Source organism: Podarcis melisellensis (assembly GCF_964234715.1).
Source record: "Podarcis melisellensis genome assembly, chromosome: 3".
Taxonomy (NCBI): domain Eukaryota; kingdom Metazoa; phylum Chordata; class Lepidosauria; order Squamata; family Lacertidae; genus Podarcis; species Podarcis melisellensis.
Window position 1 is genome coordinate 23,678,295 of NC_138530.1, and position 24,945 is coordinate 23,703,239.

The window sequence follows — 24,945 nt, forward strand, 5'->3', positions numbered from 1 at the left end:
GCAAATGCCAGCTTCCTCGGCCAGTAAAGCGAAATGAGCGCTGCAACCCCAGAGTCGTTCATGACTGGACTTAACTGTCAGGGGTCCTTTAAGCATTGGCACCTGTCAGAATCATAGAATTGTAGAGTTAGAAGGGACCACGAGGGTCATCCAGCCCAACCTCCTGCAATGTAGGAATCTTTTGTCCAATGTGGGGCTCAAACCCATAGCCCTGAGCTTACAGACCCATGCTCTGCTGAATGACCTTCTTGATGAGATTCAACAGAAACACACGCTGAGTACATTAGTCCACAGTAATTTTGTCCAGGAAGACGTTCTGTGTAAGACAGCCCAGCTAATTATTTGTTCCATTTTACGATTTTATAGGAGCTTGTTCTCATGACTATTAGCTGATTTGATGTGCCCATTTGGATATGAAAAGCTGGAAAGGAATTATGCCATTAAGCATATCTGAGTCATTTTGGCTCTAGATCTGAGCTCGCTGTTGTAGTCCATGCATATGCAAGAGTTTAGTTGCAATTTTTAAATGCAGATTGACCACTCAGTTGCCTGTTGAAACTTGAGCAGTGAATTTAGGGTCCACAGATGCACTGACGACTTGAGCGGTTTATTAATCAGGCTCGTAAACAACTTCCTGGCAGGGCTCTAAACACAACCTTGCCCATGGAGATCCATTCTCTAGCCCGTGGATGGGGAAAAAATCTGTGGCCTTCCTGGTGTTGTTGGACTTCAGCTCCCATCATCCCTGACTGCTTGCCATGATGGTTGGGGCTGATGGGAGATGGAGCCCAACAGCATCTGCAGGACAAGAAGCTTACCATCTCTGCTCTAGTCAGTGGAACACAAAAGGAGGAAGAGAGGGAGTCTAGAAGCTGGATTGTACTTCAGGGGAAGTGCACTGTTAACTCACAGTGCCTGAACACTACACATCAGCCAAGTCAACCTTCCCCAACATGGTGCCCGCCCCCCCATGTTTTGAACCCCAGTTCCCACCACTCTGGTCAGAACAGCCCTGTAGGCTGAAGTAAAGCTGTGTAGTGGTAACAAATAAATAAATGCAAGACAATAACACTGCAGATGACTGGGAAGACCCATTGCTTGGTCATTTGAAAGGTCAATTGTTTTCAACAACTATTTATTTCTAAGGAGATTTGCTTAGGATTTTCAGCCTAACTAAAATCCCACACAGAATCCTCATTAATTCTCCCATTAAAATGAATGATAAATCAAGAAGTCTCCCAGAATAAACAGCCTTCTTTCCATCAGGAGAAATATTATATTCATGATGTCTTTAAGAAATGGACGCACTTGAGGAACTGAGAGGCATTACATTAAACAAACCTTCCGGGGGAGATTCTTCCATTAACACTTTTTTTTTTATCTTGCAAGACTTTGCATGGCGGATGATAAGGGCAAGTGGTCTCCATCCTTTGGGGCAGTTAAGAGAGGCGGAGTTTCAAGTCCTGGGCTGAGGCCTGTGCAAATCCCTCTTACAATCTTCTCAGAATGTTCTGTACAAAGAGCATAGCAGTGAGAGGGAAATCCTGCGTGAATAAGAGATATTTTGACTGACAGGATGCATTCGTTTATGTGAATCTTAGTAAGTGCATGAGGGTGTATGATGACGGCTGGGAGAATCTTGCTTCTTTTTTCTGTCACAGGATGGTGCTCAAATCAGATATTACTGCTGTGCCTTTGCTATGAGATAAGGCCACCATAAATCTAAATTCTGTCCTTGGAGTTCTATGTTATGAATCCCTATATTATGTTCCTAAAGACAGTCTTTGTTTGCAGCATCTGCCCTTATGTTTGTTTGTTTTTGGCCTTTGGTAGCTATCATTTAGTATGTGTTAGAATCATGAATCAGGATGGCAGCTCAAAGATTGTATAGTCTAGCCCAGGGGTCAGCAACCTCTTTCAGTCGTGGGCCGGTCCACCGTTCCTCAGACCATGTGGTGGGCCAGACTATATTTTGAAAAAAATAATATTGAACGAATTCCTATGCCCTACAAATAACCCAGAGATTCATTTTAAATAAAAGCACACATTCTACTCATGTAAAAACACCAAGCAGGCCCCACAAATAACGCAGAGATGCATTTTTAATAAAAGGACACATTCTACTCATATAAAAGAGATTGAGAAGGCGATTGGGCCGCATCCGGCCCCCCAGGCCTTAGGCTGCCTATCCCTGGTCTAGCCCCTTGCTCTTGCAGGAAACCCATCACTGTACTAAAGCAGACCATTGGGCTATCTGGCTCAGCAGCTGTCCAGGGTTTCAGACAGAGGTCTCACCCAAACTTGTATGCCAGGAATAGTCCCTGGGACCTTCTGCATGAAGACTGATACTCTACCACTGAGCTATAGCCCTTGTTCCACCATCCATGTGACAGCTCTCCAAATATTAAGGACAGCAGCCATATTATCTCTTCATGGTCTCTTGTCCAGGCTAAACATATCAAATTCCTCCCAGAAACTTGATCTCCAGGTTTATATTGATATTGCATTGTTGTACTTGGTCATCGTGTTGCCTTGGATATCACTGATAATTGTTTGCAATACAGGGGTTTAATTGTTTGGTTACTTATTGCCATTCCTACAGACCAGCAGCAGTGATCCACTGTGGACTGTTGCTAACATATTGGGCAAGTATTATTTCCCCTTAATCAACCAAGCAAACACATGCACATGGCTTTTTAATCTGTGGCAAGCGGACAATCTCAGAGCATTTAAGAAAGAACACAGCCATTCACAATTTGTAAGTGTGCACAACTAGCTTGGGGCAGGGACACTTTGTATGGAAACGAGGGCGTTACAAGTGTGTCCTGATTTTCATGTGTGAAATCTTGGAGCATTTAGTGCCGGTAAGGAAGGCTTGGGACATTTGATTCATTCTCTGCCCCAGGCAAAACGAAGGCTTGGCAGGCAGCTAGCAAGTTCTGCAGCATTTATTATTTTATTTTTTAAATTACACTTCATTTATCTTTATTTTGGGGCTGAGGTCGCTCCCCGTGGTGAAATGAGACTCTATACTGCACAGGCTTAAATATTAGCAGGCTGCTGGAGAACAGGGGGCTGGCTTTTCTGGAGACTTGTTTGGAGAAATGTTGCACCTACAAAACAGAGAAAAGGGAATTCTGGATTTTTTTAAAAAGGTCAAAGCATTGGCAAGTAGAATATCGATGAATGAAAGATGGTGAGTGTGATCAGAACAGGGGCTTGATAATTTGTTTTGTGTTCTTTGTCTAACAACCCTCCCCTTTAGTTATGGGCAGAGCTGTAGGGGGGGGCTAGTCAGGTTTTTTGCCCCCTGGTGAAGCCTCCTGAGGGGTACCATTGAGGCTCTCAGTCTGTGTGTGTGTATGTGTGTGTACACACAAATGTGTGTGTGTGCCAAAGTGGTTCTTTGACCTGGGTGAAATGAACTCCAGTGAGTTCAAGATGGCCTACATGGTCACTCCTCCTAAAACAACCATGTGACTGACTCAAGGTCACTTAATGAGCTTCATGGGCGAGTGTGGACTTGAAGCTTTCTCTCTCAGGTCATAGTTTGGCACGCTAACCACAATGGCTCCTAGCTGATGGGATTGCACTGGCTGAGAAGTTCACAAAATTACCCTTGCAGATACAATGGCGCATTTCAGAACAAACATAAAAATCACTAGAGGAGATGGCATGAAAATGTGGTGTGTGAGAGAGTATATCCCCAACAGAAACAACAAAACAAAACCAGCTTCCTTTGTAAAATCCTGTGGCAGGCAAGGTCATTTCCTTTCTGAAACTTTCGAGAATAAGGAATCTTCTGGCCAATTTCCCTCTTTTCATATATCATATAGTTCCTCTATAGAAATTTGTGACATGAGAATGTGTGTACAAAGCACTTCCAGGACCCTGGAGGCATTGGGTGTTTCCTGCCATGTCAATAAGCTGAGAGCAAAAGTTTAGTCTTTCTGAGTCCATGAGCCACAGCAAAGCAAGCCTTCTAGTTGCAGGGTCTCTGGCTAAGGATGCCTATTCAGAAGTAAATTTCCCTTGATATGAACTGTACAAAACCATCGGGATTTCAAAAGAACTACAGTGGTACCTTGGTTTACGAACTTAATCCATTCCGGAAGTCCGTTCTTAAACCAAAGCGTTTTTGAACCAAGGCGTGCTTCCCCATAGTAGCAGAGGACTCAATTTACAAATGGAACACACACAACAGGAAGCAAAACATGTTCATCTTCCAAGGCAAAGTTCACAAACCAAAACACCTACTTCCGGGTTTACAGTCTTCTTAATGCAAGTTGTTCATAAACTAAGCCTGTTCTTAAACCAAAGTACCACTGTAATAAATAGAGATGAGCATATGCCTTGGGGTAGGCATCAATCTTACATCAAAGGATTTCTACTGCTGTGGCCTGTTGTAGCATTTTCCATTGGAAAGGACCGGAGTATTAGAATACAAGTTTCACACATCAATAATCTCCCCAACAGCTCCAGTTAAAGCAGGGAATGGGGAATCCATGTTGCTGGTCTACAGCTCCCATCTTCCTTGACTATTGGCTTTGCCGGCTGGGGCTGAGCTATGACCTCCCTCAAACTCCTGTTGTAATTCTGAACTGTCTTCCTCTTCTTGGGAAGGGTCAGGCGAGGGAGGTGGTCTCCACCATTCCTCCTCTGCCCAGTCCCTGACACCCACAAATAATTATTTGCCTCTCCCCTGCTAAAGAGTCCCATTCATTTCAGAATTTGCCAAAATTCCAAGTGACCAGAAGAGGCTTTTCATGTATGCGACTACTGTTGTCCGGACACTATTAGCCCAGAGATGGAAAGAAGCCACAGTCCCTACAAGGGAAGAATGGCAGATTCAACTGATGGACTATGCAGAAATGGCAAAACTGATGGGAAGAATTAGGAATCAGGAAGACCAAAATTTCAATAAGGAATGGGGGAAATATATAATTTACTTAAAAAAAATAATCATTGTAAACAATTAAAATTATTAGTAGGATTGGAATGACACTTGTAGTCAAAAGTTGGGCTATGGTTTTATTGAAGATTTAAAATAATTGGATTAACAGAGAAGATGCAGGAGAAAAAGTTAATATAAGGACTGATAATAGGGGAGAAGGGAAGCCAAAGGTAACTTATGGAAATTGTCTTACGTGTTTGCTTTATGATTGTTTGTAAACCTGAACATCTAAATAAAAGAAGAAGAAGAAGAAGAAGAAGAAGAAGAAGAAGAAGAAGAAGAAGAAGAAGAAGAAATCCTGTTCATTTATAACTGAGCCCATTAATCACCTTGACACTTTTCCCACCTCAACAATATCCTTTTTCAGATGTGACCAGAGCTCTACATGGCATTGCAATATTTTTGTTGATAGCAATACCAGGAATCCTTTTAAAGTGGAAAATATATAGTGGTAATGTAAATACTTGACAACATCCTTCTCTGGAGGAAGAGAAGTGCCCATCTGCATTTAGGGCTCATCTCACTTCCTTGTTAGGGCTTGTCTAAGTGCCCGGCATAAATCAATCTTCCTCATTTCATACCATCCTTCCTTTATCGTACCATCAAGGTGGAGGCAGAGCTAACCCCTACAGCCATAAAACGTTAAAGCAAATGCATGAAACTGATTTAACGATTTACTATTTTTGAAGAGGGCGCAGATCCCTATAGTTTTGTTTATATTTATGGACTGAAATGTTCATACTGGGTGTACACAAAAATGCATATACTGGGGTAAAGTGTCTGTAAGTTCTCCAGTCAAACAGCAGATACAAAAATTCACATAGTAAAGTGCGCAAGAAAATGCACATATTAATGGAAATAGGATACAAAATGCAGCATATGCACATCTAACAATGTTTTTAATCTCTGTATTTTAATATATTTGTTTTTTATATCATTTTAATTCCATTATCATTTGATTAGTTTTTAACTTTTATCTATTATATGTCTTTAGCTATCTGTGCTTGTTTCAGTGTGTACGAGCTGCCTTGAGTCCCAGTTCTGGGATAAAGGTGGGCTATACATAAATGTGGGAAGGGCTCTGCAGAAGTGTGTATATTAGGCACGTTTACATAGAAAAATGTGTATATTAGGCGAAATTTTCACAAAAATGCTTTAATGGTGACTTAAAAAAAAACAAACGCAGACTGATGCAGAAATCAGAAAAACTGACTTTCAGATTGGAAAAATGATACATTGAAAGAAACCAAAGCCATCAAATTTCCCTGTCCCTTGATGTTAGACACTTCTTTGAATCATGTGATTGGGCTCCTTTCTTTCATTTATGGTGGAGGATATGGGATCAGTTGGGACTGTTAATGTGTGCAGGTGGGGTGTGTGTGTGTGAAACGTTTACTTTACTGACCCTGGCTCAAATTAAATCCTTTATTGAGACCGTGCTGTTGCGCAATTGTTATTTTCTAAAATTTGTCCCCTTCACACTGTTTTCTGAGTGAAGATCACCCCCAAGAGCAGCTTTCCCCCCTTTTTAATGGGGAAAACAAGATGGGGGGGGGGGAGGAAAGATCTTTCACAACACCCAGTCCCAAATATGGGTTTCAAGTGAGGCAGGGTGAATCATGGGATTAGCTTTGGGTGTGCCATTGGAACATGTGAAGTGGGAGGGACACCTGAGTGTGTTCATTACCACTTAGGAAAGTGACTGCTGGGAACTTTGTAACACTAAATGCTTTGCAGAATGGGGTGCAGACAGGACTTCCTCATTTTATGCGATCGATGGAGCGAACCTCTCAGATGGAGCCTTTCCTTGTCTGGAAGCCACAGAGCCAGGAGAGAGGGAGACAGGTGGCATAAACAGCTGCAATAAAAATTACAATGTGTTCGTCTGTTCGAAAGTGTGTCCAACTAAGATCCTTGGGGATGTCTGATCCTGACTCAGGAAGAAATCAGGAAAGAATTTCACAGCCTGTTCCGCACAAATGTCTGGGATTTGATACAGATTGTGCAACTTCCAGGTAGCTATCAGCTACATTGCCTCCCCTTTTTAGAAATTAAACACTAGCTCATGATATGGTTGACTGGGCTTTAAATCGAACTGCTTACATATGCTGCAACCAATGCTTTTTATTATGGTACTCACTAGGACAAAGTACCATCACCTTTCTTTTTCTTTTCTTTTTTACTGTCCATGGCAGCCATTTTGTGCCAGCATCCATGGTACATTTATCAAGATATGAGTACCAGCACATAATAGTGGTTGTTGTTGTTGTTTGTTGTTGTTGTTGTTATAAAAAGCACTAGCTACAGCTGCCTTACTTTTTTTATTTACCAATGACAATACCTTTTTTGTGGTACCCAAAATGGTCAATCACTATACTCATTATTGGGGAGGGAATTTTGGTTTATAGTCCTGTTGGTGTGAGTAAGACAGGGCTACAGAGCCTTTCACACTAGTGGAGCAGACACATTTCTATTAATACATAGATGGCACTATATAAATGAGTGTGGAAATGAATAAAAAAATAAATATCATCATCACCAAAGTGAGGTCCTTCCAATGGTTCCTGTCCCATCTGCCACAAATCAATTTCTGATGCCATTAGGACCATATTATCTACTACTGTTCTGGTTAATTGCTTCTATATTGCAAATGGTGAGCATACCCTAGACACATCATTTGGCACACAACATTAGTTGTTTTGCTTGAGAGTATTTGCTTGTGAGTTTTTGTCTTCATTCAACTAAAGTAACTAAAACTAAGGATGGGATTAAATTAAATTGACTGTAATGATGAAATAACCTCTCTCTTTTTTAATGCTGAGTGATCACAGTGAAAAGAATAATACTAAAGGGCCACTAACTTCTGCAAGTGGTTTGGAACTGGCATTTATTGCTTAGAAAATGAAATGCAGTGCATAAATTAGGCAAGGAATAGGCACCGGGCTTGACTCACTAAACACTGGTTTTATGAATGCCCTAAATCTGCTGCATTTACAAGGACACTCAATTTCCCCATTATACTATTAGCTAATCCCAAGAATTACACATTTACAATTTACAGACTACTGGACATTTTTCCTGCTGATGTAAATCTTTTTGTGAGGTGTGTTTCTTGTTAGGTGCTTTTTTCTTACGGCCGAGAAAAAAGTTCACTGGGTAACTTAGGCAGGGGCAGTTGTTTGTCTTTTAATGGTGGGGAAATCAATCTGGATCCTGATCCACCAATACATATGTTTATAGGGTGACTTTGTTTTGCTGGTGTTCAGTAGTGGCTGGCAGAATGGTGCTCACTAGAACTTTCGTCATACCATCCTGACCACTTCCTAAGTTCAGAGAAGAAGTGTGTGTCTCATCTATGGTGGAAGCACGTCTAATATGGAAAGAGACACTATCCGCATCTAGATCATGGAGCACCCTGCTGCATGAAGGGCACTTCTTCAGCATTCGTCTCCTTCCTGGGGTTCTCCTGAACTGGAAACATATAGCACAATGTTACAGGTAGTATGGGTGAACCTGACCCTTACTTCATTTTTGGGCTTTGGCTAGCTCTTGAAGACTTTTTATTATTATTCCAGCAGACCTTTATTTTATTAAGCAAGGTCTGTCATCATATTCTCATAGTGGGCGACCGGATGTCTGTGGGAAGTCTGGAAGCAGGACCTAAATGCAACAGCACTCTCTGGGCTTGTGATTCCCAGAAACTGGTATTCAGAAGCATGCAGATGGCCTTAGGTTCAATCCCTGGCGGTGGCGTAGCGTGGGGGGCCATGGGGTGGTTGCCCCAACCACAAAATTATTAGGGGGCACAAAAATTCAACACCTGGTGTTGCCTGAATACAGCTGTGCGCTTCCATTACTAGGCTCCGTTGAAAACAGCTTCTCCATGTGAACAAGGAAGTTACTTCTCCTCCCACCACCACCCCTCCACACAGCCCCGGGAGTTGGCAACCCACACTATGCCACTGATCCCTGGCATCCTAAATGGTCTGGCAGCAGGTGATAGGAAAGTCCTTTGCTTGAGGCTCTGAAGAGGCACCCACAGTAGATGACGCTGGCCTAGGTGGACCAATGGCCAGACTCAGGATTGTAGCAGCTTCCTGTGTCCAAAATAGGCTGTTGTCCAGGGATTCTAGGAAGAACATGCATTTCATAATACCACCATACAGACGTTTACATATTTGATTACGTCAGTAAATTCCTCCTCCTCCTTTCTCAGCTGAACACAGCCATTTTATTGTACCGTTCCTCATATAACTTGCACTATGAAATCTTTATAGCTGCTACCTGTTCTTCTTAAAGAGATGTTTAAAATGCTTCAACAGTGTTGGCCATGTAATGTGAAGCAAGGGTTAGAGAGGGCAGGAGCCTGTGAGAAAGAGAGAGGGAGAAGAGGAAGGAAGAGAAAACTGAACCCAAAGGATTTTAGCCCATGTTTCCAAATATTTGCTGACAGCATGGTCTGGCTCAGGGCAAACCTAGGGATGGGCATGCCTTTCAGTATCAGTTTCTCTTTCTCATTTTTCTAGTCTTAAGTTCAGTGCTCTACATCTCCTTACCAGTTTGCAAATTTCTTCTAATATGCACGTGTATATTATGTCCATTTTGCAAAGCAGTTTTCTCTAGTGTAATGCAGTTTTGTACTTTATTTTTACTTATGTATGCATTTTTATGGACATTTTAATCCATTATATTCATTTTTGCATACATTACTTGGCTGGAGAACTGCATTGCAAAATTCAGAGAAGTGCGAATTTTGAAGGATTGCCATGTTTTGGTTCTTGTATTCTTCCAGAGTTAAGTGAACTGAAATTCTTTCCCATCCCTAGAGTAGACCCAGTTAAATTAATGGAGATGGTTATCTTATTCCTGTAATGTATTTTAACTGCTTTTAGTAGTGAGTTTTAAAGTGTTGCAACCCACCCTGGAATCTGCTGGTGAAATGTGGGTAATAAATTCAGAAGCAACTTAGGAACATTAATTTTGATGGCTCTTCACTGAGTCTAACTTGGTTGAATACAGCCCACATGGTGGAAATCAACATCACACTCTGACAAAGTGCAAGCATTTCAGCTCTCTCCTCCCCTTGTGTGCTGTTTTGGGCTTCTCCCAACCCCGCTAAGCCAATTCTGACATACATATGGGGCATACTGAGGGGGAAGCCCCACTGCACAAGCAGAAGTCCTTGCACAGGGCTTCCACTGAAAGGACTCTTTGGGTGAATCCTGACCACCATGATTAAAACTGGGATATGATTTCTCACAAACCCTTACTGTAATGCGTTTGTGGTGCTAGTGAGGGAACCCACCCTTGTCTGTCTTGAAGGTGTCATTATAAACTTTATCTGAGTTGATTAAGCAGTGCTATTTTTTCCATTTAACTTTGCTCTCAAACGGTCAAGTGCCATTTTAAATTATATCCTACTTTTGATTCTGATAGAGATGTTTCTTAGAACAATGCAACACCAAAGCCTAGCCAGTCTCAACTGTCTGTCATGCTGTATATCTTTTAGACCGCATACTAGTGAACGGAACAAAGGAAAGGGGTTCAGTTGTCACAATAACATAGCACCATCTCCTGGCTACATTTTGGAAATGCATAATATGCTGTAGAAATGCAACTTTATTTGCTGCAGGGGGGGGGGGGGGAAATGAGGTTCAGATGCAACGTTCTGGTTCTGTAACTTTCAGCAGCTGAGTGGCCCCTCTCAAATCTACCAAAATTTGGAATAACTTCCTGTTAATAGCCTTTTTAACCTAAAGATAGGACACGGGTAGCGCTGTGGGTTGATCAGAAAGTTGGCGGTTCAAATCCCCACAACAGGGTAAGCTCCCTTTGCTCCGTCCCTGCTCCTGCCAACCTAGCAGCTTGAAAGCACAAAGTGCAAGTACATAAATAGATACCGCTCCAGCGGGAAGGTAAGCAGCATTTCCGTGCGCTGCTCTGGTTCACCAGAAGTGGCTTAGTCCTTCTGGCCACATGACCCGGAAGCTGTATGCCGGCTCCCTTGGCCAGTAAAGTGAGATGAGTGCTGCAACCCCAGAGTCGTCTGCAACTAGTCCTAATGGTCAGGGGACCTTTTACACACACACATATATAAATGATGGGAAAGATGGGATCCCGCACTTATAAACTTGATGTGTCTTGTCTTCTCCCACTCTGCTTGTGGACGCACACACTGAACACTTCCATTTTCCTTGTTAAGAACATGAGGGGATCTTAGATCTCTCTCCGATCCTTTGTTTTTATAGTGCCTTTCTTCTCCCGTTCTGTAGTTTGATGAAGACTACACAAACACATCAATAGATGATAGCAAGTTGTCCATTGGTACATGAAAGCAAGATAGTAGTATGTTATTATCCAATCCTATAAATTAAAATAGCAAATTCGTTATCTGATTTAGAATCCTTATGTTGCCAAAAATGGTAGTGTCCATACATAAGGTCAGACTTGGGGTAACCTCAAGGTTTGCAATTCTACACTTCTATGGCTACCTTTGTTTAAAAACAATAGTCCTAAAGGACTGGATATGCTCAAGGAGAGTGGAATACTGACTGTCTCTTGGTGTGGGGGTGGAACAAAACTTTAGGGGTGCAAGAATGTAATGGAGTATTCTAGAAAAGGGCGTGGCTGGCTGGTTGGAATGCTGGACAGGAGCACTCCACACTGCAAGTGCCCTTTGCCTATTACTCCATCTGAATCACCTTATAAGTATAGAATTTTGTGTTTTCATACTTGTTCTGCTTCTCCATCCCTGTGTTATGGAATATAACTTTAAGATGCTATGAAACCTTACCACAGAAGTTATGAGCCCTGAGCAGCCATCCTGAGTCCCCCCTGCCTATGTTCCCAGCTGCCTATTGTGCAGATGACCGGCACTTCAATACTTTATCTCAAGTGTGGCAGAGTCATCAAACAAGGCCTGTTCCCCTCAGCGCTTGCTAATGACAACATTTGTGCTTGCTTGGTTTTTTCCAAGGGTTGCACTGTGTGTGTGTGTGTGTGTGTGTGTTGTGCCTGCTTGCTCCAACACCCCCATTTTGCATTTGAGGTAACTTTAAAAAAGAGCTTTTTGCCACACAGAAGAACAATAAGTGTGCCTAATCTTTTCCAGATGGCAGATTCCTTCCACACCGCCTTCCCTTGTGATCCCGTGAAATTCAAAACGTCATATAAAGCATTCGAGGAATACAGAAATAAAAGCGCAATTAATTCCAGCACAAAGTAAATGGTCCGCTAGACTCTTCTGAGTGCATTTTTTAAAAAAAAAAAAAATTAATCAAAAAACATTGTTGAAAAGAGGATGAGGTGGGATGAGAAAAGTTCACCCTGCTTACCACACTGCAATGGCTGGCATCTCCAGATAAGGCTGTTCATGTCCCCTGTCTGAAACCCTGGAAGACATCTGACAGTCACCATAGACCAGGCATGGCCAAACTTGGCCCCCAGCTGTTTGGGACTACAATTCCCATCATCCCTGACCACTGGTCCTGCTAGCTAGGAGTGATGGGAGTTGTAGTCCCAAAACAGCTGGAGGGCCAAGTTTGGCCATGCCTGCCATAGACAGTAATGAGCTATCAGGACCTATGCTCTAACAGTACAAGGTACCTTCCTAAGTTCCTAGTGGGAACAAGCCCATGGTCACCATAAAGCGTCCTCGGGCATCTGGCAAGGCTCCAGCAAAAGCCACCAATATAATGATGATAATAATAATAATAATAATAATAATAATAATAATAATAATAATTTATTATTTATACCCCGCCCATCTGGCTGGGCCTCCCCAGCCACTCTGGGCGGCTTCCATAAAAACCAAAAATATAGTAAAATATCACATGTTAAAAACTTCCCTGAACAGGGCTGCCTTAAGATGTCTTCTGAATGTCAGGTAGTTGTTTATCGCTTTGACATCTGCTGGAAGGGCATTCCACAGGGTGGGTGCCACTACCGAAAAGGCCCTCTGCCTGGTTCCCTGTAGCTTTGCTTCTCGCAATGAGGGAACAGCCAGAAGGCCCTCGGCGCTGGACCTCAGCGTCCGGGCAGAATGATGGGGGTGGAGACGCTCCTTCAGGTATACTGGACCGAGGCCGTTTAGGGCTTTAAAGGTCAGCACCAACACTTTGAATTGTGCTCGGAAACATACTGGGAGCCAATGTAGGTCTTTCAAGACCGGTGTTATATGGTCTCGGCGGCCGCTCCCAGTCACCAGTCTAGCTGCCGCATTCTGGATTAGTTGTAGTTTCCGAGTCACCTTCAAAGGTAGCCCCACGTAGAGTGCATTGCAGTAGTCCAAGCGGGAAATAACCCGCATTCCTTGAATCCCTCTTTTAAAAAGTAGCTGAGTCCAAGAGTTCCTGTTTTAATTTGCCACAGTGCTGCATGACACCGATTCAGAGTGCTGCTGTAGTAGCTGCCTGCTACCACCAGAGGCACCAAGGAAGGTGCCACATAGCCAAAACACTTCTCAGAGCCAAAACACTTCTCAGAGCTTCTCTGAGCTGCGTGCGCATGAAACGGACAGTGTGCAACATACCCATTCACACGCTTGCTGTTGCTCTGGTGTATTCTGAACCCTTGACAACCTCGTAGGACAACTGTGCTTTGTCTTGGATATCTCCAAGCAAACAAACGCCCTCCTCCTTTCCTTTTTAAACTGTGCAAGGCAGGTGACTGCTGAATATATAGAGGGCCACCGAAAACCGCCTTACACTGAGTCAGACTGTTGGCCCATCTAGCTAAGTACACCAGGTTTCACCAGGGCTTTTCTTCAGCCGGAACTCTCCGGAACTCAATGAGACCCCTCTCAGGTGGGCGCCATTGCCATTCTAAAAGAACGAGGGAAGTGTTTCTAGAAAAATAGCACTGGGTGTCACCAACCTTTTTGGGTCAGTAGCCACATTTGGAATTTGTAGGAAGTGCCATGAATGCCAGTCACAAAATGGCTGCCACAGGGGTGTGGCTGTCGGAACTCCATTCGACCGAGCTGCTCCTCCTCAGACATGTCTTCAGAATCTCCTCCAACAGTGATTAATGACCTAAGCCTTTGATGAGGTCTCAGGCACGTTCCCATTCCACAGAGTATACAAACAGCAGCAGAAGGACGAGAAATATATGAGCTACATTGCTACATTTTATTTCTAACTACCCAGACAGAAAAGAATATACATCTGCTCTCTGTGAGAGTCAGTGAAGCAACTGGAAGAAAGAAACAGGAAACAGTAACATCAACATCCGTCTCCCATGAGACTTCCAACAGTCTGGAATGTAAACAGAGTCTTGTGACTCCAAAAACTGCACAGTGGCATAAACAGAAATCTAACAGTGGCTTGACACAAAAGACTGCCATGCGGGGAGTGCAGGAGAGTCGGTGCAAACTGAGTAGGGAGAGCAACCAGTCTCTCATGCCTTGAGGATATTTGAGGGGATATTTATTTGTAGGTGCCATAGGAGGTATACTGGCACCTGCAGACACCATGTTGGCAATCCCTAGTCTACACGGACTAGCAGTGGAGTGCTCAGGTTCCCCAGCCCTACCTAGAGAAGGTAAGGATTGAAGTTGGGATTTGCTACATGCAAAGCAGATGCTCTACATCTGCATATATTGGCGTAGAACCATAAGCAATGTGAGGATTATTCTGTATTATGGCTTGTATGGATGCATGTTGGGGAACAGCAGATTTCATTCTCTTCAAGGCTGCATTTGCTAATCATAATCAAATGCTGCATGTATGAGAGTAAAACTTGGGGAGTGCATACGTTGCTCTTCCTGTTCCAGCTCTTTTAACAACCATGAAGGCTTTCTTTGCTGTCACTTTAGGCAGTTTGCCATTTAACCTCTTGCAGCTTGGAATCCTATTGAGCAATTCCTATTGAGCGCAAACAAATAACATGATGCTGGAAGATGTTTCATAAAAAGGCTAATTCCTTCCTGCTTCCCCGCCCCAGCTATCAACCTGCTCCACATTTCAACCTGATAAATTAGCATGCAGTCTACAACTTGTGTTGACGGCATAAATTGAGCCGACAAATTGGCAGGTTCCATCTCTCTCTCCCCCACCCTCTCCTGTCATGGAGATTGGCAAATAAATGCTTCCATCTGGGATGTGAGACTCCGGGAAAACCTATTGTGTTTGGAAATACCACTGAGCTGAAGCTTTCCTTTGCTTGAAAGATGTCCTTAATTCAGTTCTAGTCACAACCATGATTCATTTATTCAGAAAGAATAAGTGCATTGGCTTATGAAAACACGAGTTCTGTGCATCAGTGCAGAAGCCCTTACTATTTGGCCACAGATCCCAGCCTTCCTAACCATTGACCATGCTGCCTGGGGCTGATGGGAGTTGGAGTCTAGCAAAACTTGTATGTGTGTGTGTTTGTCAAAAAGTGGCATATACCGTATTTTTCGCTCTATAGGGCGCATCAGGCGCAGGGCTGGGGCACGGGAAGCCTGAGCTTCCCCCGACCCCAGCCCCCAGAACAGGCTGCTATCCACAAGCCTTCGGAGCCCGGCAAGAACTCCCCCACGCTCAGAAGGCTTCAGGAAGCAGGCTGCTATCCGCAAGGCTTGGGAACCCGGCAGGAGTTCCCGCTGGGCTCTCCTGAAGCCTGCATTCGCTCCATAGGATGCACACACATTTCCCCTTCATTTTTGGAGCGGGGGGGGAGAAAGTGAGTCCTATAGAGCAAAAAATACGGTAAGTAAACAATAACATAATTTTATGAGTTTGGGTGCATTGACACCACTAAACTCCTGTGTGCCAGAGTCCCTTAAAATTGCCTTAGGGTAATATATGACCTTGAACTTGACAGGCTATTCAGAGGATATGTTTCCCTGGAAACTAATTGCTATATTATTGCCTGGAATGGGGCAAAAGCAGATCCTCTCCTGTAACTCCTAGCTAAGGATCTAGGTGTCTCTGTGTGATGAGAATAATTGAAATCTCAGTGTGAGTCGAAGTGAGGTAGAGAGAAGTGAGCCAACATCATTTCAGGGTTGCTGGCTTCTTCTATTGGAGGTCTGATGTCGGACAGTGAATTTGACTGAGTGAGAGCAGGGCGGGTGTTCTCTGCCTCTAGATGTTCCCAGCCTGCATGGTTAGTTGTTAGGGATGATGAGGGAGATCTGCCAGCAACAGCTGGAGGACTGTAGGTCCTCCACCCTCGTGTAAGCTGTGCCTCCACCTATGTTCAGCCTCTGCGCTTGTAAAAGAAGAAACCCTCCAATATTACAAAATGATATAAGCCTCCAGTGACCCCCTTTTTAAAGGAACGAAACCTGGGTGAGCCCTGTACCCTTAGAACTTCTCTCTGCCTCAAGCAGTGGAGAGAATTGCTGTAGCATGGAGGGAGAGCGTGTGCCCCCCCTCCATTTGCCTCAAATCATAGAAATGCTAATAAATGGGGAGCTTACAAGAGTAACAGCAGGATAAGTGCTTTCTAGGGGAACACTTTCGGGGAGCATTTAACAATAAATATGTAATCAATTTAAACTATATGGGAAATTCCTGGATGACATTAGTGTATTTTGGCATGGCCGCAGAGTTTAAACACACTTAGCTATTCACAGAGTAATAATAACACCGCATTATAGAATCAAGGGGCATTACAGCATTTAGAAAGAGAGTGGCTTGCCAAACCCTGAGGTTCTGCTATTGCAATAATAATAATAATAAAAAGCTCGTCAAGGAGTTAACTGAGAAGACTGTAAATGTATGTTGGGGATTGTGCACCACCAAGACGGGAGACAGGCTGGCAGCACATGGAAATGGTGGTGAAACATCATTCCATTTTCTAAAAGGTGGGTAGGAAAGCATCATTTGGGGGTAAGAGTAACGTTATGCAAATGTTTATTTGTTTGTTTATTTAAAATGTGGGTTTTTAATGCTGCATTTAGTAATTGCAAAATGGTGTGCAGCACAGAGGGGGTGGAATTGCAACAAGCCAAAAGCCTATACAATAATAGTAGTCATAAAAATAGCAAATTCAAAGCAAACAGATTAAAATCCGGCTGGTTAGTATTTGCCAGCAAAGGCAAATGAGAGGATAAATGAGTTTTCAACAGGCAACTAAATACTGGGGGGTGAGGGGGGGAACTGGCTCCCTTGATGAAGAGCCATATTAAATCATGGCCTTTTGCCTCTGCTCCCCTCTCCCTCCTGGACAAGGGTGCAGTTCAGGGATGTTGCTGGACCACAACTCCCATCGGTCCCGACCACTAGCTGAGCTGGGTGAGGCCAATGGGAGTTGGAATCCAACAACATCTGGAGGAGCCACAGGCTTTCCATCCCTGATGTCATGGGTTTTCTCCATTTGTATGAGTTGTGATCGTCAGCAGAAGCCATTAGAATCGGCATCCAGCTAAGTCATGGGTGGCGGCATGTGTGTCCTTTAATAGTTGTAGAATATGTATGCCTGTTGTCTTTGTCCATGGAGTTTTCTTGGCAGGGATACTGGAGTGGCTTGCCAGTTCCTGCTCCAGGTGGATCACGTTTGGTCAAAACTCTCCACTATGAGAGCTGGACCATAAAGAAGGCTGATCGCCGAAGAATTGATGCTTCTGAATTATGGTGCTGGAGGAAACTCTTGAGAGTCCCATGGACTGCAAGAAGATCAAACCTATCCATTTTTAAGGAAATCAGCCCTGAGTGCTCACTGGAAGGACAGCTCCATTATTTTGGCCACCTCATGAGAAGAGAAGACTCCCTGGAAAAGACCCTGATGTTGGGAAAAATTGAGGGCACAAGGAGAAGGGGATGACAGAGGATGAGATGGATGGTGTTCTTGAAGCTACCAGCATGAGTTTGACCAAACTGTGGGAGGCAGTGGAAGACAGGAGTGCCTGGCGTGCTCTGGTCCATGGGGTCATGAAGAGTTGGACACGACTAAATGACTAAACAACAAAGAATATGTAATTCCAGCAGGTTCCACTTCTGGCATCTTGAATGACATGCTCTACCTGCCAACATTCTCTGTTTTACACAGATATTAATAGTCCTCCCTTGCATTTGCACAATACATTACAACAATGCAAAAAATACAAGTCTTTATAAGAACTGATAATCAAGAAATAGGGTGGGTCCCCCAACATAATACATACTTAGCATCTAAGGCCAGTGTAATGTGGTGCATCTTCAGCAAATTGCTGAAACAGGTGTCGGGCCATGCTGGAAATCATGGATGAAGTCCGAATTGGGCAGACTTGCCAGCAGAAGTGAGAATTAAGCCGAAGAGGGGCAGGAGAGGTGGATTTGTTTGTCTGAGTGGTTATTTCTTGAAAGTTTCAAGTTGCTAGATGTGTTGCTAGTCAAACAAGAGCTAGCATAAGTCCAATATCTCCTACGTGATTAAAGATGATAGCCTGAAGGGCTGCTGTATTAGCATCGGGGCGGGTGAACCATCAGCCGATTAGTATAAAAGTGATTACTACACTTTCTCAGCCAACAAACAGCTGAAATATATTATTAGCTGTAACAAGCATTAATATGGCTAGTAAGGTAAAGGTAAAGGGTCCCCTGACCATTAGGTCCAGTCATGACCGACTCTGGGGTTGCGGCGTTCTTCTCCCTTTATTGGCCGAGGGAGCCGGCATACAGCTTCCAGGTCATGTGGCCAGCGTGACTAAACCGCTTCTGGCGAACCAGAGCAGTGCACGGAAACGCCATTTACCTTCCCGCCGGAGCGGTAATAATAATAATAATAATAATAATAATAATAATAATAATAATAATAATAATAATAATTTATATCCTGCCCTCCCCAGCTGAAGCTGGGCTCAGGGCGGCTAACAACAATCAAAATAGTCCAACATTCTAAAAACATTCATTATAAAATTAATTAAAATCAAATTAAAATCAAATTAATGGCAACCATCAAGCAAAATTCTGTGCAGATTGCCAGAGGAGGGGGTCAGGCTGTGCCATGACCAAAGGCCTGGTGGAACAGCTCTGTCTTGCAGGCCCTGCGGAAAGATGTACCTATTTGTCTACTTGCACTTTGACGTGCTTTCAAACTGCTAGGTTGGCAGGAGCAAGGACCGAGCAACGGGATCACCCCGTTGTGGGGATCCGAACTGCTGACCTACGTCCCTTAATATGGCTAGTAAAAATACTAAAAGGTATTTGAAGAATTGGGTTATGTGAGGATCTTGTGATATGTATCAGTTGGCAAACTCAACAAATTAATGACACAGGTAGGATGGCCGAATATTTAGGCGGGGGACTGTAGACCCCCACATGGAGGTTTAATTCCTTCTCCTATCTGGTGGTGTTTTCATGCCGAAATGCAAATTTGGAGAAGCACCCCAAAAAGTTGCTGGGGCCATTTTCGTCAAAAGCACCTTCGAACATAAGAAGAGCCTGCTGAAACAGGCCAATGGCCCACCTAGTCCAGCATCCTGCTCTCACAGTGGCCAACCAGATGCCAGAGGGAAACCTGCAAGCAGGACCCAAGGACAAGAAAACCCTCTCCTCCTGTAGCTTCCAGCAACTGGTATTCAGACGCACTGCTGCCTCCAAGTGTGGAAGCAAGCAGAGCCATCATGGCTAGTAGCCACCCATCACCCTCTTCTCCCTGAATTTACCTAATCTTCTTTGAAAGCCATTGAGGCTGCTGGCATCACTACCTCCTGTGGTGGCAAGTTACATAGTTTAACTACCAGCTGCGTGAAGAAGGACGACCTTTTGTCAGTAGAAGGATGACCTTTTATCAGTTACAGATAGGTAGCTGTGTTGGTCTGCCATAGTCAAAACAAAAAAATTCCTTCCAGTAGCACCTTAAAGACCAACTAAGTTAGTTCTTGGTATGAGCTTTCGTGTGAATCTGAAGAAGTGTGCATGCACACGAAAGCTCATACCAAGAACTAACTTAGTTGGTCTTTAAGGTGCTATTGGAAGGAATTTTTTTGTTTTAACCTTTTATCAGTCCTGGATCATCCAACATTCAGCTTCATTAGAAGCCCATGAGTTCTAGTGCTATGAGAAAGGAGGAGAAACTCTTCTCCATCCGTTTTCTAAATGCCACACATGATTTTTATAAACATCAAACATGTCACCAGTGTGGTGTAGTGGTTAAGAGCGGTGGACTCGTAATCTGGGGAACCGGGTTCGCCTCTCTGCTCCTCCACCTGCAGCTGCTGGGTGACCTTGAGCTAGTTACACTTCTTTGAAGTCTCTCAGCCCCACTCACCTCACAGAGTGTTTGTTGTGGGGGAGGAAGGGAAAGGAGAATGTTAGCCGCTTTGAGACTCCTTAAGGGGAGTGAAAGGCAGGATATCAAGTCCAAACTCCTCCTCTTCCTCCTCCTCCTCCTCCTCCTCCTCCTCCTCCTCCTCTTCTTCTTCCTCACCTCTTAATCCACCTTAAATTGGGTGCCTTTCACGAAGCAAGGCCACTGTTTTTCCTTCCTTCCTTCCTTCCTTCCTTCCTTCCTTCCTTCCTTCCTTCCTTCCTTCCTTCCTTCCTTCCTTATTTTTGTATTCTTTCTTTCCATTTCCCTTCCTGTTTCTTTTTTTGCCTTTCTATGGCTTGATTTGCTTGTGAAACCTCCACTGGACAGGGTTCCTCAGTTTATAAAATGTTCTGGTATCCTTCATGATGCAAGTTCCGTGACAGGCTGCAGAGTTGCATAGCAACTGTAACCATGACTTACTCACCCTGAAAGGTTCTTGCTATCAACCTGAAGCTTTCCAGACTTGGTTGCTGTCAAAAGGGTGTGGAATTTCCTTCTCTCTCTCCTTCTTCCCCCGCCCCCTCTCTGGATATCTATAAATTTGCCTTGATGCTTTTGAGTTCTTCCTGTGCAAGTTCGCCTGAGGAGAGACAGACCATAAGCTTCCTGGTTGATTCACACCCCAATCCGTAAGCGAGTTAAGCTGCAATTTTTGGTTTTAAGAGGGCTCAATCCAGCTGATATCAGTAGGGTAGGGCTAGGGATGCCATGAGGCAAATAGGAGTCTCCCCAGCCACAACCCCTCTCCTCAAACTGTACCTCTTTGCTTTGCATTCTCCCCCTGTGTTTTTGCTTGTATCCTTTAACTCTGATAATGCTTCTTGCTTGTCAGGATGAGGGATAGAGAGATATCTGTAAGTGTGTGTAGAAACTAGCCTAACTCATAGCTCCAAGTGTCCCAGAATTACAGAAGCCTTCCCGGTTTCTGATTTAACCCAGAGTATCCCCATTTCCCTTTTTCCTCCCCTCCATATCTTGGAGAACATTTAAAAGTGGTGTGTGAGAGAGAGAGTGTGTAGGTGCAAAACAGAGTCCTGTTTATACTGGAAATTCCTGCACCAACAAAGCCCTTCCTATAATAGTGAAGGAAAATGTCACCAATCCACTTTAAATTCTTTAATTGCCATGCTTCAGCAGCAGCCATTTTTTTTAGTGTGGAGTGTTTATTCCCTTATTGTAAATGGAGAAGTCTACTGAGAAGTAATTCCCACTGTTTTCAATGGAGCTTTCTAAGTTCAATAGGATTTACTCTATGGTAGTAGTAGCATAATCCACCTTTTCCTCCCTTATAGGGACTCTAGGCAGCTTACCGCTAAAAAATAATAACAGTTCATTCTATTCATCATTTGAAGGTGTTGTACATGATCCCATCTCTTCACACATTATGTTTGCTGTGAGATCAAATGTGGGAGAAGCTTCCTGATGTAGAATAGTAAAGGTAAAGGTACCCCTGCCCGTATGGGCCAGTCTTGACAGACTCTGGGGTTGTGCGCTCTTCTCACTCTAGAGGCCGGGAGCCAGCGCTGTCCGCAGACACTTCCGGGTCATGTGGCCAATGTGACAAGCTGCATCTGGTGAGCCAGCGCAGCACACGGAAACGCCATTTACCTTCCCGCTGGTAAGCGGTCCCTATTTATCTACTTGCACCTGGGGGTGCTTTCGAACTGCTAGGTTGGCAGGCGCTGGGACCGAATGACGGGAGCGCAACCCGACGCGGGGATTTGAACTGCTGACCATGCGATCGGCAAGTCCTAGGTGCTGAGGTTTTACCCACAGCGCCACCCGCGTCCCCGATGTAGAATAGGATGTCCCTATTTTCATCAGAAATGCTGAAGGGTATGCTAAGTGCTTGAGGGTAAGATTCACTTTTGGTGTCCTGCCCACTTTCATCTCTTGCTCTACCCATCCTTCGCATGTGACCCCCCGAAGGCTGCCCAGGAGGATAGGAAGAATCAAATTTGCTGGAAAGGGAAGGCCTTCAATAGGTGCTGAAAAGATATAGGCAAGGATAACAAATATCGACTTGAAAGTATTGTGCTGGAACAGGAAGGTCTTCAATAGGTGCTGAAAAGATCATTGAGACAATGGAAGGGAGTTCCCGAGATGGCACCTGCTCGCTAAGTATTGGGAGAGGGTAGCTGCCTCAACTCTGTCTGGATTCAGCACAAATCAGCCTGATTTGGTTCATGATTTGGACAAACCAGTTGCACAGCCCTAATAATTATAATTAATACTGTGCAACTGATCTGGCTGAATCCTGAGCTTGAAACGTAATTGGACCAATTTGTGACAAATTTGGATTGAGTCAAGGCAGCTACAAATTGCCACAAAGCAGAAACTCCCTTCCATTACACATAAAACAGGTGTTGTCTCAATTATTTTTTGACACCTATTGATCCACCACAATACTTTCAAGTGGATATTTTTTATCCTTGTCTATATCTGTATTGGATTTGAAAACTCTTTTAATCATTTGCATATATGAAATTGCTTTATAGCTGTCTTTATTGCAGCCTTGCTTTGAGATGTTTCACAGGAAGCGATTCATAAATGAGAAGCATGGTGAAGTTCTAGATAACCTTACATCTCCTCAAAGCACAATGCTGTTCAATGAAGCCAGCACACAAGCTCAGTTGAAGATCATTGAGTGATGCCCGTGTATATCTTCCCATGGAAATGGCATTGTAAGAGTCAACGAGAATAGAAGAATTAGCATGTGCGATAGGTGGGGTGCATGGTTTCTTCTTTCTCTGTTACCAGGAAGAGAAATGGATGCAGGATACAGGGTTTGCTTAATCCAGGGATAGGGAACCTGTGGTCTTCCAGATGGAAGACTTCAACTTCCATCAGTCCAAGCCAGCATGATGGAAGCCAGGGGTGATGGAAGCTGTTTTCCAGCAACATCAAAGGACTATATATTCCTGCACTCATGTGAGTCTGTGGGATCCAGTATAACTAGAGAATAAAAAGAAAGTCAAAGTTTTATGGGGATGTCATTGTCTAGTCTGAATATGTCACTAAGAGTCCTTAAATGAAGCATTTAAGAACCAGAGCTGTATTTTACCTAATTTTATACACTTGTCTTAATATTTGATGTCATGTCTGTTCTACAGAGTATGCTACAGAGTTTATGCTACAGGAGAAGAAGAAAGGAACATAGAACAACAGTTTTTCCTGGAGCAGGTATACACAGCACACCAGGATCTATTTTTAATCTGCTTAGTGGTGGGCTGGTTAAGACACCTGGTTAACATCTGGGAAAAGCTGAAAGCTGAAACCGAGTAGAAGTTCAAGAACTCTTGCTCGCTCCCTTTCATTTTTGCCTGTTTCGATTTCCCCTGCAATTGTTTCCTGTCTTCCAGGCCTTATGACACCACAGCAAGGAAATGTCTACAGGATCGGACAAATCAGAACCAGCTGTTCTTTGTCAAATTCGAGCCCCAAAAAACATGATGGAAAATCTGCGAGAAAATATTTAAGAGATAAGCAGGTTGGGAATTGTGTGCTGGTGAATTGGCACAGTGCATCAATCATGTAAACAGTTGGGATGTGCAAAGCTGCTGTCATCAGCTATCACAAATTTGGTCATCATGTATCCTTGCTTCTCTTTCCTCCAGGCAACTGTGCCATATGGGAGAACCACGCCTATTGCATGGAACTGTTCAGATAGAATAGGCCTATAAGGATTGAGCTTGTAGAGTGAGAAGGTGCCACAGGATTTACGTCCTGCTGTGGGGCCAGTGCTTCTACATAGACATTGTTCAGAACATTGCGCAGAACGCTCTCCTTTCAAGAGAGAGGGATGGGATTGCCAAATGGAGAAATGGACATGGAATTAGTCAACTGCCAAAAGGCAGCATCATGGATCTCTTGGTGGTGCCAACTCCACTTCCAGATGTGCATTCATCATGATTTGTGCTCATGATGCTGTTAAGGTGGTCATATAAACTGTGGTCTTTGGGGGAGTCATTGTTAGTGGTCTTTCATGGCTTGGATGCATGCATGCTTGGATCTACCAGGAGCTGTGTGTTCAATACGGTGAGCCCAGTTGCGTGGCCAGTTCCTCCCACCCCCCCAGTGGAAATAATGACACATGACACAATTATTAAGGTTAATGGACTTAATAAGGTCACAACTTTATTGGTTACAGGTGATGAGCGGTATTGGCTTAGGCATTGGTCCTAACCAACTATATCCAACTTCACCCCGTCTGCTTGAAGTCCAGGAAGGGTTTACCATCAGTAGGGGGAGTCCTGCTGATGCACATCAACTAGAATTCCCCTGGTGTCACCAATTGGGGGCGTGCCTTAGACCCTCACCTCCCCAGACTTTGGACAGGGCCACGCCCCCTGGAATCCTTTATCGGACTACCCTTCAATATGCGGGGCACGTGATGGTGCTACCTCCCCTCTTCCATCTGCAGAACAATACCAATGCCTAACTGCCAATACCAAGAAAGTTGTGCCAATTTGCTACGAGGTAGGCGAAAACCAAGTGGCTGGTGCCAATTTGCCAAATGGAAAAAAATTCCTACCAGGCCCCTCAATGGCGACCAACCAAGGTCCATAGCAAGGTCAAGGAACGGAAACATTATAGGGCGGGAAGGTGGGAAAAGCAGGAACAGCTGGCAGGCGGCAAAGAGGGAGATCCCCGGCCATGTCCTGCCTTAAATAGGGCAGGCTGTGCCCCCAGAGCCAGCTGATTGGCTGGCCAGGGAGTGACGTGGCCAGGAATCCCCCCAATAGTGCTTGGGTTGGGCTCCAGCTGCC

At 44.1% G+C, this 24,945-nt stretch overlaps 1 long non-coding RNA gene across 1 annotated transcript; it reads left to right on the forward strand.

Annotated features, from left to right (window-relative positions):
• The first annotated feature begins 20,608 nt into the window (after nucleotides 1–20,608).
• LOC309366100 lies at nucleotides 20,609–24,069 on the forward strand. The gene is made up of 3 exons (XR_014166503.1): nucleotides 20,609–20,657; nucleotides 23,290–23,359; nucleotides 23,539–24,069. It is a non-coding gene; the product is annotated as an uncharacterized lncRNA (long non-coding RNA).
• The last annotated feature ends 876 nt before the right edge of the window (nucleotides 24,070–24,945 follow it).